The sequence below is a fragment of the Sebastes fasciatus genome, chromosome 4 (assembly GCF_043250625.1).
Source record: "Sebastes fasciatus isolate fSebFas1 chromosome 4, fSebFas1.pri, whole genome shotgun sequence".
In the NCBI taxonomy this organism is placed as follows: Eukaryota; Metazoa; Chordata; class Actinopteri; order Perciformes; family Sebastidae; genus Sebastes; species Sebastes fasciatus.
In genome coordinates, this window is record NC_133798.1 from 38962361 (window position 1) to 38980305 (window position 17945).

The 17945-nt window shown below is 42.6% G+C and overlaps 1 protein-coding gene across 1 annotated transcript in view; it reads left to right on the forward strand.

Annotated features, from left to right (window-relative positions):
• znf469 (zinc finger protein 469) overlaps window positions 1-17945 on the forward strand; it is a 229626-nt gene that overhangs the window by 47735 nt on the left and 163946 nt on the right. The window contains exon 3 of the mRNA XM_074634149.1: window positions 4628-4679. The gene's annotated coding sequence lies outside the window, so the exon portion shown is untranslated. The remainder of the gene's footprint in view (window positions 1-4627; window positions 4680-17945) is intronic.

A 17945-nucleotide genomic window follows, 5' to 3' on the forward strand; every position in this document is an offset into this window, starting at 1 on the left:
TTGGTAACCTCAGTCTTTAGCCCTGACACTATCTATAACGGAAACCCCTAGTTCAAGATGGACATGACAAAGATAGGGAATCCCTTAGTGTAAGTTAAAGCAAATACAACTTTAGTGAAACATTTAATTCAACTGATTGGTAACCTGACATTCCAGCTGGTTTGTTTACAGCGAACCATCTGAGAAGCCGACATTGGAAACTGTTTGGTTTCAGGGCACGCCCTTTCAAAAAGTACTTGACAGGTGATTGGATGAACCATCTGCCAATCTTTTCCATGGAGAAAAGCCCTCAGTGCCGTTCTTTGCTCTTTTTTTCCAATGAAGAAATACCCTCCAGTTCTGATATAAGTGATGCTATTGCAACATCTACGCTAACCTATTCAGGAACCGCCACTGTTGTTTAGAACCAACAGTCACCTCTCCGTGTCATCGCGTCACACACACCTAAACCACACCTGTAACTGCAAGCAGCTCCTCGCAGGTGATCGGTCCAGTCACAAACGCATTACTTGAAGCCTGACCAGATGGATTTTCGTGTGATATTTGATCTTGCGACTCTCGCTTAATCTCGTGATATCACGAGAGTCCAGCTGCGGTGCAAGGTAAACTGATTGTTACTGTAGATGAATGACAAAATCTAAAAGAGACACCCCATTTCCTGTAAAAAGTAGGAGTCCGGTAACTTTGAATGGGCGAATCATTCCCAATGGATATGAGGCAAGTTTAAGTCAACTTAAACTCAATAAATGACAGTGTATGTTCTATATATCAGTTATTTCAACACTAGATATGTATATTTTTACATTCTCCATTCCATTTCCCCTTATATTACTTACTGACAGTTTAACAACAGATCCTGTCATTGCGTTTATAGTTATAGTCTGACTTCATCAGACATCATAGAACAGCCAGTTAACATGCATTTTCTCACATTGGTTTGCAAACCGTACAGTACATAGACAGCTGAGTGAATTTCAAGATCAAACTTTGGGCCTTTCAACAAATCATGTGGAAAACAAACTGTGAAAGATGCAAACAGAGGGGAGAGGGTAGATACTATTCCCATACAACCAAGGGAATGGGCTGCTATTTTGTTTCCTCTAAGAGATAATTAAAACTTTCCCAGGGAGTCAGTAGAATGAGATATGCTCTGTTGATTGTGGCAGCCGGCTTGCAAAAAGCAAGTAAAACTAAGAGCTTGTTGACACACATGGTTTCTTTCTCCGTGGCCATGGATTGTAAATCACTTAGACGATGTCAGCCCTTGTCTGGCATACACATTACCATTTATTTTTGTTTGTGTGCATGTAGCTGCTGCACCTCTTGTTGCGATGCTTATCAGCATGCCACTGACTCATTCCTCATGGCTGCCTTTGGTTTATGTTAAGTGTGAACGGCAGCGATAGTGTCAGAGTGTGGGTTGAGAAGCCAAGTAGAGAGAAGACTGGCGTGTGTGTGTGTGTGTGTGTGGTTGTGATAAAACTCTGAAACCAGGAGCGCAGCACTCGTCCATCTTGGCAGGAGACCTGCAACACTGGAGAGGGAGAGTAGCAGCAGCAGCAGCAGCAGCAGCAGCACATGGCCAACCACTCTGCCAATCTCTCTGTCTCTCTCACTCCTGGAAACAGGTCTTTTCCACCCTTTATTAGATCTGATTTATACTTTTTGTAAACTATTGAACAACACAGGTTCATGACATTATGCATGCTTTGGCGCAGGGAGGAAGTAGAGTGAGTACTTAACGGGGCTGACCAAATAAAAGTTTTGCAAACACAATGAAGGCAGCAAAAAAACTAGAGCCCGTACCGACCTCATGCTTTTATTAGCGTGCCAGAAAACTGTCTCGATGCAGCGAGAGACCGTTTTTCATTCAATTACGTGTTCCATGTGTGCGTTCCAAGGCTTCATGCACAGCGGCTTCTGAGCGGGCCCAATCTTTCACACACATCCTCATCTCCAACACTCAACTCATTGCCTATCAAAACAGGACTGCACAAGGTCCGTCTGGCACTCGTGTGCTTTCTATATGCATCTGTACAGTGTACTGTATGTGTTTTGCACTCATTGTATTTGAGGGATATTTCCCAGAGCATAGATTCAGGCACTTGCCATGCTGTTTACCCTCTCTAAAGTTCAGCGCAGTGCTGTAGGCACTTAATCATAGATCTTATTGAAGTGGAATGTGAGCAGGTGTTTGGGCTACATGTCTTAATCGGCAAAGATCTGTGCTACAAGCAAAAGTTTTTTTTTCCCCTCCAGATGACAGATGTAGTTCAAAATAGACAATCTGGAATAATTTATGTCCCAATTAATGAGTCACTTTGAGTGTGTTTTGTGTAACTATTTACCTGTTGCATAGTAGGTCTACTGCAGCTTGTGATTGGTGTTTGCATGGGGCAGGCCAGGTTACACGTACTGCAAGATGCTGCTGTTGTTAGCACAGGAGGATTTTTGCCATATGGCTGCAGGCGGGCACTGGTTGTTTGCACGCCATAGCCTGCCATATCCGCACCAAACAGCAACATGTTTGGCAGAGGAAACGCGTCACTGACTGCAGATGCCTGCTGGTTGACAGATTTGCTACATTGGATAGCAGGAGTGGAAAGATGCAGCAATCTGCCAGCAAAGGCATCGAAGAAGAAGACTGCGAGCTCGTGAACACGGATGTAAACCAGTGCTGAGTATTGGCAAGAATCTGCCGATGCGATACGTATCACGATACAGGGGTTACGGTTCAATATATCGTGATATATTGCGATACTATAATGGGGATGTCACGGTGAGGGAATTTTCCCACTGGTTAATAAACTTGTGACAACACTGGTGTTACTGATTACACCGGACATTTAACAGGAAGAGATGACCCTCAATATATGTAGGGCGCTTACCTTGATCTTTAATGTCGGGTGGCGGTGTGTCTGGCCTCTCCGGTCCAGCTTTCGTTGCAGGGCTGCAGGTTTTCACTCAGAGCAGGCTGCGCCGCGCACACCACCTGTGACCGCTCCGTCCTCCGCATGGCGATTACCTCATTAACCTCATGGTTCCTCATTAGCTTTGGGTTTAAATCTGAAGTATTGCCAAATTGCCCCGATTGCTTTTCGCTTCGACACCAAATCCTCCGCCATCGTCTTGTCTGTCAACTCTCTCTCGTCCCGTGTGTGAAATCTGACTCCTTCTGCTCTGAGCTGAGACTCTGTTTATGGAGCAGACACTTTCACTTTCCGTTTGTAGCATCCGTCATCTGACTATATATTGATAACATACAATTTTATTTCTGTAAAAAATGCAAAACGAAGGTGGGGGCGGTGGGTGAGTAATGTTGGCTGTGTGCCCGACCACCGTGCCACACCGGTAGCACCAACTACCGCGGCAAGCCTATACTGTAAGCAAGTTGATATACTGTGATTTTTAAATCTAATGTTAGTAAAACTGAGTATAAAGAACACATCACTATATGCATAACATCTAAGTAAAGAACAGTGGGGTCTACATTTGCATTTATCATAGTTGCTGTAACATCCAACATCATACTGCTACTTTGAGAGGACACAGAGAGGTAGCATCTCTTTGCAAATACAATGCAGTAGCCTGTTGACTGACTTCATCCTTGCATATGAAATATGAATTAAAAATCAATAGTGTTTTTCGAGAATTGATACAGTATCACAAAACATAATGTCGTGATACTCGATGTTTCCGATATTTTTCTTACACCTCTAATGTAAGTTGTTTTTTTATACTTAAGGTTACGCAGTGCGTTTTGTTGAGTAACACCAGTTAGTTTACAACAGAACTCCACTGGGCACCATTAAGGATGAGTGAAGGATGGACTCCATCACAAACCCAAAGAGACGCTGCCATCTCTGGCGGGCGGTGAGTACACTCCGACCTGGAGTTCAGCCGAATCATTGTTTTGCACGGGCTGGGCCAGTGATGCTCATTTTGGCGTTCGGTGTACAGCACATTCACATGTCGGTATCGGTACTGATTGTATCAGATAATGTAAATAACTGTTTTAACAGTCTGCATTGTGTGTGTGTGTGTGTGTTTTCCTCTTTATTTTTATGGACTCAAGTTTTTAATTTGCACTGAAGTTTACTGTTCAGATTTGTATAGAAGTGTGTACCCTCCCACACCTAGCCAGTTCTTCACCGAATATGTTTGCATTACAAATCATAACTTGCTCTTGACTGCTCGGATTAGTTGATGCTACACTTGTTTGTTTAGTGTGCGTCTACTTCTACTGGCTGCAAAGCAAATACCTTTTTTTATGAATTCTGTTCTTGCTCAGTCCTGTCCTAAATCATCACAGTTTCCACATTAATATGCCACTTATGAGACCATTTGGGGCAGAAAGATCAGCTTAGGAGGATTGAGGTTTTATCATTGTAAGTTAAGATCTGCTCTCACTGATGTTTGCAGTCTGCTATGAAGACCACGCAGTGGACATCTGCTAAGTGCAATAAAAGCTAATTTTGCTTTTACATCACTAATGGATGAGGTAAATCTTATTTTGAAGCTGCCAAAATTGGTACTGTAGGTTTGCGTAAGTGGCCCGAGGATGACCCAGTTTATTGGCAGCGCCTGGCTACAGCTGCATAACACATTTTCCTTTTGTGTCCCCCAGCTCCAGTTCTGACCCCTCGCCTCTGCTGATTTGAAGACCAAAGGCCGCACAGGTATGGATTGAATCTTCCCCTCCATAATGTTGCTTATGTTTTGCTGTCAAATATTGACCTAAAAGCATGCAGATATACAGTATACCCACACACACACACACACACACACACACACACACACACACACACACACACACACACTGTCCTCCTCTGTCTGTCTGGTTAAAGTGCGGTTATCATTTTAATCCACAATGCTCTCCCCGCCTCCCACAGCGTGTGAATCCGATGCTGTGATTTTAATTGCTCGGTCTTTGCTTTAATTACATGCAAGAGTGCTTCACTCTGTGAGCCACGCCACTGTGTTTTCCCTGCAGGGTCTGGCAGCTTGTTTATGTATGGATATGAGTTTTATTGGTCTGGACGGTGCACAAACGATAAGTGAGCAGCCAGTGATCTGCTTTCACTGCAGCTCAATCAGGCCTGTAAACAGAGCGGTGGCTGGGACAGCAGGCTAATGAAACAGAGACGTGGTCGTTTTTCTGCTGCTTTGATCCACATTACAGGCCCTGCTGGACCGCAGCGTGCTCCTTCACTGTCCCGCTTCCCCCCCCCCCCACACACAGCTAATTGGTTCTGGTCTCCTCACTTTATTTCTGTTGACTGCAGGACAGTGACCAGAAGATTAGCGGGCAGCATGCTCGCTCTCACGCCGTGCAGGGCTTGTGTGTGTTTTGATATATGGATTTATTTTTTGTGTGTGCTCAGTGCGACTGGGGGCGTGCATGCTTGTCTAAGCGTGTGTGTAATGTGAAAAGGCCTTGTTTGGAGAAGGGAGTGAGCCCTGGAGGCTTGTCAATCCCCAGCACTCGGCATCGCAGCGTGGCCAGTAAGTTTTCCTGGAAACAGGCAGGCGGAGCGTGGCGATGCTGCCGCGGTGGGCCGGGGGATCGATAGTGTAATAACGCTGGATCGCGCTCTGCTGCCCCTCCGTCCCGTAACTCAGACCGTGACTCAGAAGACCTATCAGTGAGATGGATTCATCAAGGAGTGGGGTTGTAAAGTTCAGTTTGATCACCACCACAACTATGCTTGCCGTGATTTCTCCTGATTGGTGAATCACACCTACCAGGAAGCTCCAGGAGCAGCTACAGTACGAGGCTGACGGTTGGAAGCAGAAAGGGAAGAGAGAGCAGCACAGACAGTCAGACTGATAGATGAATGGATTAAACACCTACTGATATGGAGGTATCAATAAATCTGGCCTGAATGTTTTTAGCTTATGGATTTGGGCCTGAGGAGGAGGATGTGAAGAGGGCGGGTTGGAGTGAGAGCAAGAGAGTGAGGTGTGGAGGCAAGTCTGGGTCTGAGTGGAAACTTGAATGGAGTGGAAACTGGGCCGGAGGCCACTCAGCGGCGGATCCACCTGAACCCTGCCAGAGCAATCAGCTATCAGGAGTTTAGAGAGGGAACCATTTGCCCCCATAAGTAAATTCAACAGGGGTTTGTAGGGATTTGGCCTGCTTTCTGAGCTCTAATGCAGGGATATTTTGGTAAGTGAAGTCCTCTTGTTTTCTGGAGAGGCTGCCAGAGCCTGTCTGCCTTTTAATGGGATCACAGCAGACACCCCAGGAACCCCCGCCAGTCCAAGTGATTCCACTCTCTACTTCCAGCTGTGTAAACACTCACATGCACACACACACACACACACACACACACACACACACACACACACACACGCACACACACACATACACACACACACACACGCACACACACACATGTACTATCACTTCTAATAAAAAATGCTCGCTGGCTCCCATCGAGGGAAATGCTCACTTTCCCTTTTGCTCTCAAATAAAAACAAAGCTCATTTTTCTGCTTTTGAGATCCTTCTTGGCCTTGTTAAAAACAATGAGTTGCTTGAAAGATGTAAACAAATTTAACAAGAGCTGGTGTTGTCTTTTCTCAGGCTGGGAACGCTCATTGGAGAGTGACACTGCCCGTCCTCTCTCGACCTGCTCTGTATTTTTTTGCTTTTGTATTTCATTCTCTCGTAAAACCTTTATTTAGCTTTTTCTGTCAACGCTGATTCTGTTTGTAACTTTCATTCTCCTCCCCTGTAATTTAGTCCGTCCTGCAACCTTATTAGACCTTGATATGAAGTCCATATCTCTCATCATCCACTTTTTCCATATTGACGGTGAAAGTGTTTATACTTGCAGAGCGTATAGTTACGAGCCTTTATGGAACTTTGGTTCTTGGTCATTTTAGGACAGCGCTCTGCTCAGCCAGCTTGGCCTATAGAGCAAAGAGGGAGGGGAGGACATAGTCTTAGTGTCCCGGCAGTAGCTGTACTGTTAAAGGCATTTGGACTTTAAAGCTCCATTGTTTATGTAACCAAGAGAAAGTCGAGACTCCCCGATGGCCCTTTTGAAAAGCGGATGCCGGAGATTTTTGCCTCTGCATTTTATGGCTTATTTGCTACCAATTGAGATTCTGATATTTCTTATGGGACCAAATCTTTCCTCACGTTGCACATGGCGGGCAGAAGTCATCTACAGTGTGAAGAGGAGTTCAGCTGTTAGTCTAATCATACTCGTGTGCAGCTCGTTCTCTGCTCTTTGGACGTGAGCTGATTATCGGTCCACTTTAATACCTTTTAACCTTTTATGACGTGTTTCTGAATACAGCTCCACTGCCCATTAGGAATATAACCCGCAGCGACGTCTGCTCTACTCATTAAGCTACCAGGAACTGTCTGTAAGAATACATAATACTTGTGTTTAACTGATGCTCTCATTCAAAACAACTTAGTGCACTTTTTTGTCAGGACATGGTTTTCATTTCTTGCAGGTGTGGGATAGAAACTGTGATCTTACTGTCGCTAAAAGCACCATAGATGTGGTTCAATAGGGACCTACTACACCCAATATAGGTTAGATGGATGGGACAGAAAACACAGGATTTTCACCCAGCGGCAACGTGTTCACAAGCATAAAGTTTCACTTTCACTTCTGAAACGTTATTTTAAGCCAAAACACAATGTTTTCCCCTGAACTTAACTAAGTTGTTTTGTTGTTTAAACTTAAATGAGTTGTAGTTTTGTTGCCTAAACCTAAAGAAGTTGTAGTTTTGTTGTCTAAACCTAAAGAAGTTGTAGTTTTGTTGCCTAAACCTTAAGAAGTTGTAGTTTTGTTGCCTCAACCTAAAGAAGTTGTAGTTTTGTTGTCTGAACCTAAAGAAGTTGTAGTTTTGTTGCCTAAACCTAAAGAAGTTGTAGTTTTGTTGTCTAAACCTAAAGAAGTTGTAGTTTTGTTGCCTAAACCTTAAGAAGTTGTAGTTTTGTTGCCTAAACCTAAAGAAGTTGTAGTTTTGTTGCCTAAACCTAAAGAAGTTGTAGTTTTGTTGTCTAAACCTAAAGAAGTTGTAGTTTTGTTGCCTAAACCTTAAGAAGTTGTAGTTTTGTTGCCTCAACCTAAAGAAGTTGTAGTTTTGTTGTCTAAACCTAAAGAAGCTGTAGTTTCGCTTTCACGTACTATTGTAGTAGGCGTAGTAGGCCCCTAATGACCCACATCTATGATGCTTCTAGCGACTGATAACGCCTCTTTAATGGGCTGATAACAGTTGAATCAGGTGCACTATCATAGTATGCAGTCAACAAGAATAGAAGAGGTCATATGCGTATTAGGGCTGTCAAAGTTAACGCAATAATTACACGTTAACGCCACTAATTTCTTTAATGGAACTTGGGATTTTTAAGATGTAGCGGGCTCATTTTTAGTGAGTAAAGATACTGGCATCATGTGAAACTATAAACCCTAATTAATCCATTGGTACCAACTATGTCATAGCAGCTTGTCGTGAAGGAGGTTAAATAACGCTCTAAACTTGCGCTAAATTTTGGCGAGGAAAAACTGGCATGGCCATTTTCAAAGGGGTCCCTTGACCTCTGACCTCCAGATCAGTGAATGTAAATGTGTTCTATGGGTACCCACGAGTCTCCCCTTTACAGACATGCCCACTTTATGATAATCACATGCAGTTTGGGGTCAAGTCATAGTCAAGTCAGCACACTGACACACTGACAGCTGTTGTTGCCTGTTGGGCTGCAGTTTGCCATGTTATGATTTGAGCATTTTGTTTTATGCTAAATGCAGTACCTGTGAGGGTTTCTGGATCAATATCTGTCATTGTTTTGTGTTGTTAAATGATTTACAATAATAAATATATACATACATTTATATAAAGCAGCATATTTGCCTACTCCCGTGTCAATACGAGTATTAAATACTAGACAAATCTCCCTTTAAGGTACATTTAGAACAGATAAACAATGTGTGATTCATTTGTGATTAATCATGATTAAATATTTCAATCGATTGACAGCCCTAATGCGTACGCAGTGATTTGTATATTAAAGACAGGCTTGCTATACAGATATAATACCTTAATTCACAGAACAGTTAAAACCTAAATTATAGTTGCAGACTAATTTTCCAGCCGTGGTGATGATTGCACCGTATCACTTCTCAGCTGCTTTCACTTTACCATCAAGGCTGCCCAAAAAAAAAACTTCTTTACAAGTCATTTAGTTTCCTATTCAGCCTTGAGGGCTTATTTTTCATTAAACAAGGAAAATATTCTGCCATTTGGATGAGATAATTCCACATGCTAAGTCAGATGGCTGCACTCGTATGGAGCGTGAGACGGCTAAAACACACTCAGACTGGCAGACGTTGGTCACTGTTGGGGTCTGAGTCGCCGCGCTGCTCGGCTGTAGGAGCACAATCATCCTGAACTCACAGGGGGTGTTGACAGAACTGTCATAATATCCAGATAGTCTTATATAAGACGTGTGCCACCACAGATCTTGCTCAGTGTGTGAGCATATGTCTGTGTGTCTTGTGTGCAGCCATGGGGCTAAATTACAGCTGGAAGATGAGATGTTTTTAATACCTAACCAGCCATGCCCTGCAGCTACAGGAGGAAGTTTCCAACCTAAGGCGTCAATCTGACAGAACAGACATACTGGTCCTAATAAGCTGTTGGCCCAAAGTCAGTTGTGCCATCATGCATGATGTATGGAGATGTAGTATTAAAGGTCACCTATTATGCAAAATGCACTTTTCCATGTCTTTTAAACATCAATATCTGTCCCCAGTGTGTCTACAAGTCACCATAGTATCATAAAAGACCATCCTCTCTCTTTTTCTCCTGCTCCGTTTGTCCGGAAATGGGTGTCGAAACAACGCTGCAGCTTTTCTTTTCTTCTGACGTCATTTGAGAATTAGCCATATAAGGGTTTCCTGGTCGAACCAGAGAGAACCTTCAGTAGCTGACCCCGGCCCACAGCGCGTCACTGTCTCTCCTCCTCAACCGAACTTGAGCAAAGTAGCTCCTACTGTTAGTCTGCAAGAACCAGCAGAACAGGCTTCATGTACTCCCATCATCTAAATATAACATGTTCTTTCACAAAGGCTTTCTGTAATTACACTGTTTAAACAGATGATATTTATATATTATATATATTTGATGTCATGCATGTAGCAGAGTACAGGTAGTAAATAGTGACTTGTAAGCAACACAACACATTTCTGTTTCACAGTCAAACTTTATTTGAGTTGACAGATGACAATATTAATTATTCACAGCATTTGTAATCATCTCACCTGTTAGTTAGTTATGTTAACATGGTACAGGAGAAAGTCTTCAGCTCTGGTAAACTATGGTAAGCTAAGCTCCGGTGGTCTGTAGTCATGGTAACACAGAGACAGCTACTACTGTAAATAATATACCATTACTCTGATCTTCCATACATTTATCTTTTAGCAGAAATAATGAACTGACTACTGTTTCACATCTTCTATTTTCCACCCTGATGGTCGCTGTGTTTACACACCGTGTCATAGCGGTAGCATGTAGCTAACCCGTTAGCATGTAGCTACATGCTAACAGGTTAGCTACATGCTACCGGGTTAGCTCTGTATCTCCATGTAAACAGAGCCATCTGCTCTCAGCTGTCTGCTCTCAGCTATCTGCTTTCAGCTGTCTGCTCTCAGCTATCTGCTCTCAGCTATCTGCTCTCCTCTGGGATGATTCTGTCGGTCATTTCTCACAGATGGATCTGTAAAGACAGACGTAAAACAGAGTGTATGTTTACGGTTTACAGAGTTGATGCATAAGGTAAACACTGAGCTAACTAACAGAGATATAAACAGCATTATTTACCTGAGAGAAACCGTCAGGAAAACCTGGAATCTGGACCGCAGATGTTCATCATTTGTCGCCGATTTCTGATCAGATTCCTCCGGTAACGTGCGCTGGGTGAAGTTTCTGGTTTATAAACTTTAAAGTGGTTTATAAACTTTATTCTAGCTGCTATCTCTCCAGAGCTGCTCCGGGAGGGAGGGGGAGGGTGACGCTGTTGTTGAGGACGCTTGATTGACAGAAAACGCTGACCAATCAGAGCAGAGTGGGAGGAGACAGGCTGTGAATCAGGGGTTTTCAGACAGAGGCTGAATTAGGCTCTGAGGCAGGCAGACTCAGGCTGCAGTATGAGAAGAATAAAGGGTTTTTTGAACATTGCAGCATGTAAACATGTTCTAGTGCAACATTAAAATACATCTATGAACCTGGAAATGAGCATAATATGAGACCTACAGAGCTACAGACACAGAAATCAGCACTTTTGGAAATGGGCTGAAACAGAGGTTATAGAGACATGCTGGAATGCATGATCTGATTGTTTTTTTGAAAAAAAAACTTAAGAGACATGGTTTGGAGGTGTCTGAGACCTATAATAACTAGTTTAAATGGAGTATAATATGTGACCTTTAAGGTTAATGTTTTTTTCTTCAGCTTGCGTATGCATTATTGTTCAGATGGACATTTTTTGCATTTGCAGAAAGTTGTTTTGCACAATGGCTTAGTTCTTGGAAAACAAGTAGTAATTTTCTTGAATACCATCACATCTTTTTATGTGACCCCTCTAACACAGAGTTTATGTGTCTGCACAACACAGAAGAAAGTGGATTTTCCACCACATGTTGTTTGAAGGAAAAATGCAGGAAAATTAAATTAGTATGTTAAGTGTTTTTCAAAACACTCTTAACTTTCAATAATTGAGTAGTTACAGTAAAAATAACTTTGTTTTCCTTACGGTGTGATTTTTCTACAGTTATTAGTGTTTTCCTTTTGGGCGTTGTGGGAGTACCTGCAAACCTTCATTAGGGTCGTGCATTTTGAGACAACTTGCCAATCCCTTGCCCTCCTAGAGCGCATTAGCCCATGTGTTAGCTCAGAGCTCAGCCTTATTGAAAGAGTCTGGAGGCCAGCCTCATCTGTTTGCTCAGCTGGATGACTCAGGCCTCCCCTCAGGATCACTCAGCTGCTGTCCCTCTGGATGTGCCACCGAGCTGTCAGACGTTCACCGCTGTTGTGCTCGCTGCTTGGTCCACATACATGAGTTGGTGTTCAGGTTTGTTGAATATAAGTTGGCTTTGCCATTCATTCATTCATTTGTATGTTTTTAGGTATGGCATCAGCACCTTTAACTCTACATCTACCAGCTCACTGTCACTGGGACTACTTCATAATAAAAGTCAACTTGTGTTTCTCCAGTTAAATGCTTTTAATGTGAAGCTGCAGCGATAGGAAATACTCGCTTTGCATCAGCAGTAACTTAATACAACATTTTTTCTGGGAATGTCGCCACAGACACCTAGTACTTCATACTTTAATACTTTCATCAGTGGACCATACAGTCAATCACCATTGTGTGACGCCATTCGGCCATAGACAATGACTTAGCAGACATTTATTTAAAAGAAAATCTTCAAGATTATTACTTTAAATTAGGGCTTTCACGATATCAGATTTTCACTACACGATTATCGTGGCCAAAAGAATTCACGATAACAATATTATTGCGATATCTGTAGAAGATAAAAATAATGCTATCAGTCAAATTCATCTTTAACTTTCTTTATTGTGCGTTTTGTCTCTTATTTTGTCAAATTACAAAAAAAATACACACAAAATACAAGTAGAGAGAGAGAGAGAGAGAGAGAGAGAGAGAGAGAGAGAGAGAGAGAGAGAGAGAGAGAGAGAGAGAGAGAGAGAGAGAGAGAGAGAGAGAGAGAGAGAGAGAGAGAGAGAGAGAGAGAGAGAGAGACCATAAATGTACAAAAGCTTGATTTAAGAGGCGCTGGATTATTTACACAATATTATTACGTGTGTGTTATTAACATTATATCAATATTTCACTTTTTAGATATCATGTTTCTTGTCTACTTTAAATGAAAAAAACAGTTTCATAGGAAAACAGGCTTATCGAAGTAAGTAAGTCAATTAATCAATTAACAGAACATCAACCACCAATTTTGGGAATCAATTAATTGTTAATTGATCAGCTAAAAGGCCAAAACATTCATTTAATGTGAGGAATTGCTGCTTTTCTCTGTTTTACATCATTGTAAACTGGATATCTTCTGGTTTTGGACTGTTGATCGGACAAAACAGGACATCTGTAAACATCACCTCGGGCTCTGTGAAACAGAAATGACCATTTTTAAAAAAACAAAAAACTCTTCTTGACAGACATGAAGGTGTGTGTGATGTTTAGCTGGACTGTAGATGTGATCCAGCACTCTATTTGCTGGGCCTGGTGACAGTCGAAGCTACCACTGTGACCCGTTGGCTCGCCGGCCCGCTGGATTAGCAGCGAGCTGAGAGGCAGGTGAGTGATATACTGTGTGTGTAAAAGTAAAGGGCGTTAAGTGGAACACTAGCCAACAGCAGTAAAAGCCACAATATATCTGGCCAGACGAGCCTTTCTCTACAGCACATCCATCCTTGGTGTGTTTTGTGTGTACGAGCGTGCACGCAGTCCCAAACTCCCAAACCTGAATGTTGTCTGACAGAGTGACCCCGTGAGCTGATTGATGTTTAGATATTTCATTCCATTCATTCTGTAATGCTGGATGAGTTTCAGCAGGAACTGTTAACCAGTAAATCTGTGTGAAAATGTGTCTGACGTTATAAGGCCATACGTTACTGTACAAGACATACTGTACATTACCGGCTGCTCAAAGGCCTGCGTGCATTAAACGGCTTGGGAAGGAGTTCTCAAGGGCAGAGCCGTGCACGAACTGAAAGCACGTGTGAGACTTTGTGTGCAAGATAGTTTGCTTTTTAGCACGCACATCTGACTGTGTGTGTGTGTGTGTGTGTGTGTGTGTGTGTGTGTGTGTGTGTGTGTGTGTGTGTGTGTGTGTGAGTGGGGGGGGAGAAAAACAGCGGTTGCCTAATTTGTGGAGATAGTGGAATCATTAAGCCACGTCCCGGTAATGGAGACTAATGTGGGATTAGGCAGACGTAATGACATGCGCTCGTCTGGAATGCTTCAGTAGCAGCAATCAGCGTGGAAAATGGAGTGATATGGAATTTCTCTGACAAGCTTTCATTCATAATCATAAATGGATTGCTAATGTGGAAAAATATGGAAGAGCAGCTTACTTAGGGGAAAATGAGGATATGGTCTTGGAAAATTATCTAACTTATCAAATATGATTGTGTCCATGAGGACGTAATAACGATGACCTTTTTTAAGCATCCCCGAATATTTGTGAAAATATCTCTACATTGCGGTTCACGACAACGTGTATATATGTGTGAGCAGATGAATAACAACTGTTTCCTGTCGTGAGCTCTGAGATATGGATGTGATACAGGACTAAAACACTGGATGGATATGCATTTTCCATAGTGACGCCATAGTCGCGTGTGTGTACAACATTGGGCGAGCCTCTGCCTTCACTTAAACAGCAGTCACTGATCATTTCCTCGGCTGAGGGAGCGAGGAGGAGGAAGAACATGAACGACCAATTAGTGTTTTTCTAGGAATCAGGGTTTTTGGAGCGGACTCGTATACCCCCCATTTACCCCACTGGACTACCTCTGGACTGCACTCCCCCTCAGCCGGGGAGTCCCTTGGTGGCCAGGCTGCTGCGTGCCGCCAGGCTGCTGCGTGCCCCCACGCTGCGACTGACTGGATGCATTTATAAATGCAGCTCTCTTCTCCAGCCCTGCGTGACTTCTTACATGTCCGCTTCCTCATCTCTCCTTCATTTTGCTTCTCCTCCTTCCTGGTTTTTCTTCCTAGCTGTTGCTTCATCGTCCTCTTCTCCTATACCCTCCCTCCACCTTTGTGGGAAAGCACTCAAAGAGGACTGGGCCATCCATCAAACAGGCCATTAAAAAAGAACTGCACTTCTAACAGCAGAGCAATAAATCAGGTAGTTTCTGTGGGTTACTGTCAATAGAACTGTGGAAAAAAGAAAGATGTGGTATGAACAACAATCCAACGCTGTCAAGGAACTATTTATACATAGATTATTAGCACAGCTCATAAACACCTTGCTTTATGACTCTTTTTCCTGGAGAGTTTTCAATTCAGTTTGATCAAACTGTAACTTGTCTGATCAAACTACCAGCCTGCAACACAATGCCAGGTACAACATGCGGTGAAAGACTTGGTAAGCAATGCACCTTGAGCCATGAAACGCCCAATGTACTGCAGTAAAACTAGCCTTATTAAACACCTTTCAGTATGTTAAATGCCACAGCACTTAAAAGCATTTAACGGCAGTGTGCTGCTGAGCTGCAGTCCGGCTTAAAGCCATTCACAAATCCACATTTTATGAATCCTTGGGATTTGCACATCGTTGCCAGTTTTACCACCCTATCCGTTTCCTGCACTAGATCTCACTTATGACATTGATATGAGTAGAGCTGCTATGTCAACTCATAGTTCACCTAAGGAGATTTATTTTTGAAGCTATTTCCTACATAGTTGTTTCTCCTCTGCTGCCATGTCTGCTGCCATCCTATAGGAATGGAAAACAAACAGTGCCGGTGTGTAGGTGTGGGCGGGGGCTTTAAATCTGCTGCTCTTTGCTCCAGATATTACTGCTGAGATTTAAAGGTCCGACTGCTACCGTGCTCACAACACTGCATTTAGCCCCACACACACTACCCTTTCATTCTCTTTTCTTACGTTCAGTGACAGTTAATTGTCTAAATTTACAGACTTTAACTCTTCAATAGCACGGAGCAGTTCATTCCTGACCTTGGGAACACTGTGATAAACTAAGATATATTAATAAGATATACTTTCTTGTCCCAAGGGGAAATTTTGCATGGGCAATAGTGCTGCAATCAGCAGAGGTCTTATCAGTATCAGAGGTCTGATCAGAGGTCTTATCAGTATCAGAGGTCTGATCAGAGGTCTTATCAGTATCAGAGGTCTTATCAGTATCAGAGGTCTTATCAGTATCAGAGGTCTTATCAGTATCAGAGGTCTGATCAGAGGTCTTATCAGTATCAGAGGTCTTATCAGTATCAGAGGTCTTATTAGTATCAGAGGTCTTATCAGTATCAGAGGTCTTATCAGTATCAGAGGTCTTATTAGTATCAGAGGTCTTATCAGTATCAGAGGTCTTATTAGTATCAGAGGTCTTATCAGTATCAGAGGTCTTATTAGTATCAGAGGTCTGATCAGAGGTCTTATCAGTATCAGAGGTCTTATTAGTATCAGAGGTCTTATCAGTATCAGAGGTCTTATCAGTATCAGAGGTCTTATCAGTATCAGAGGTCTTATTAGTATCAGAGGTCTTATCAGTATCAGAGGTCTTATTAGTATCAGAGGTCTTATCAGTATCAGAGGTCTTATTAGTATCAGAGGTCTTATCAGTATCAGAGGTCTTATCAGTATCAGAGGTCTTATCAGTATCAGAGGTCTTATCAGTATCAGAGGTCTGATCAGAGGTCTTATCAGTATCAGAGGTCTTATCAGTATCAGAGGTCTTATCAGTATCAGAGGTCTTATCAGTATCAGAGGTCTTATCAGTATCAGAGGTCTTATCAGTATCAGAGGTCTTATCAGAGGTCTTATCAGTATCAGAGGTCTTATTAGTATCAGAGGTCTTATCAGTATCAGAGGTCTTATCAGTATCAGAGGTCTTATCAGAGGTCTTATCAGTATCGGAGGTCTTATCAGTATCAGAGGTCTTATTAGTATCAGAGGTCCTATGAACACAAGAGATTCTCTGCCGATGCTGAAAGTGAGTTGTGTATTTGTGTTTTTTTCCTCTGTGCTCTTCTCACTGGTTTGAAGTGGGCAGGACCCTGATGGAAAAAGAGTGATGTCATGTACTTCTGTGGGCCGATCAGGGTTTAACAAGATTTTAATGTAATGTGATGACAGTTAGGGGGTTAAACACTCATGTTGCTAGGCTGCGGTCGGTCAGATCTGAACAAACCACACCATAATAACAAAGTGTGTTTTATTCTGAACATGAACTCTGATTGTTGATGATCTAGTCACGGTCAGGATATGATGGGATTTTAAACCATGTTTGCAGGAGCTTCAAAGCTATAACTGCATTGCTGAAGATGAGTACACTCAGGGCTCAGACGCAGAGCTGGTCGTCCTCTAATGCGGAAGATCGGCGGTTCGATCCCCGGCTCCTCCAGCTCACATGTCAAAGTGTCCTTGGTTGGTACCTTGGATGGCAGCCTCTTCTGTCAGTGTATGAATGTGTGTGTGGATGAGTGAATGCTGGCATGTAGTGTAAAGAGCTTTGAGTGGTCAGAAGACTAGGAAATGCAATTCCATTTACCATTTTCACTAACAAGCACAAATAAGCAAACTTGAGCATAAAAAGCTTGATAAAATACCATGAGAGCATGAACAGCCGCTTGTCCCACTTTGCTTGATGGATCCTTATGATGTCTAAGCCGTTGCCACAGAGACCAACTACAGATACGTACATGTACTGTATGTAATGTCATGACTTGCAGCCAGAGCTGGAAAACTAGAGTTTAATGTAAAGGTGCATTAATGTTACCCTGAATTAACGAAACACAGCTGCAAGAGAAAATATTACAATTATCATTTTCATTTAGCCTAAATGGATTTTGGTGAGAAACCTCCACACAAGAGATGAATCTAATCTTGACATCAGCCTCTCACTCATGCACTCACTCTCACTAACTCTCATTTTACTGATACTGCAAGTCTGCACAGTTCATACAGTATATATTCATCTACCTGCCAACATAACAACTTGAAGACTTTAGTGTCTCCTCCTGAGTGACCAACACTCCGACACAGACGGTCTCTGCTTTATAATGACGGGGTCAATTTATGATGTGCAGGATTTTAGGATGCTAGAGAAGAGAAGAGAATCGACTGGGAATCAAGGCAAAAATGTTAACACTGCGTTTGTCAAAAGATAGAAATAGCAATATGAGACTGGTGTCTTT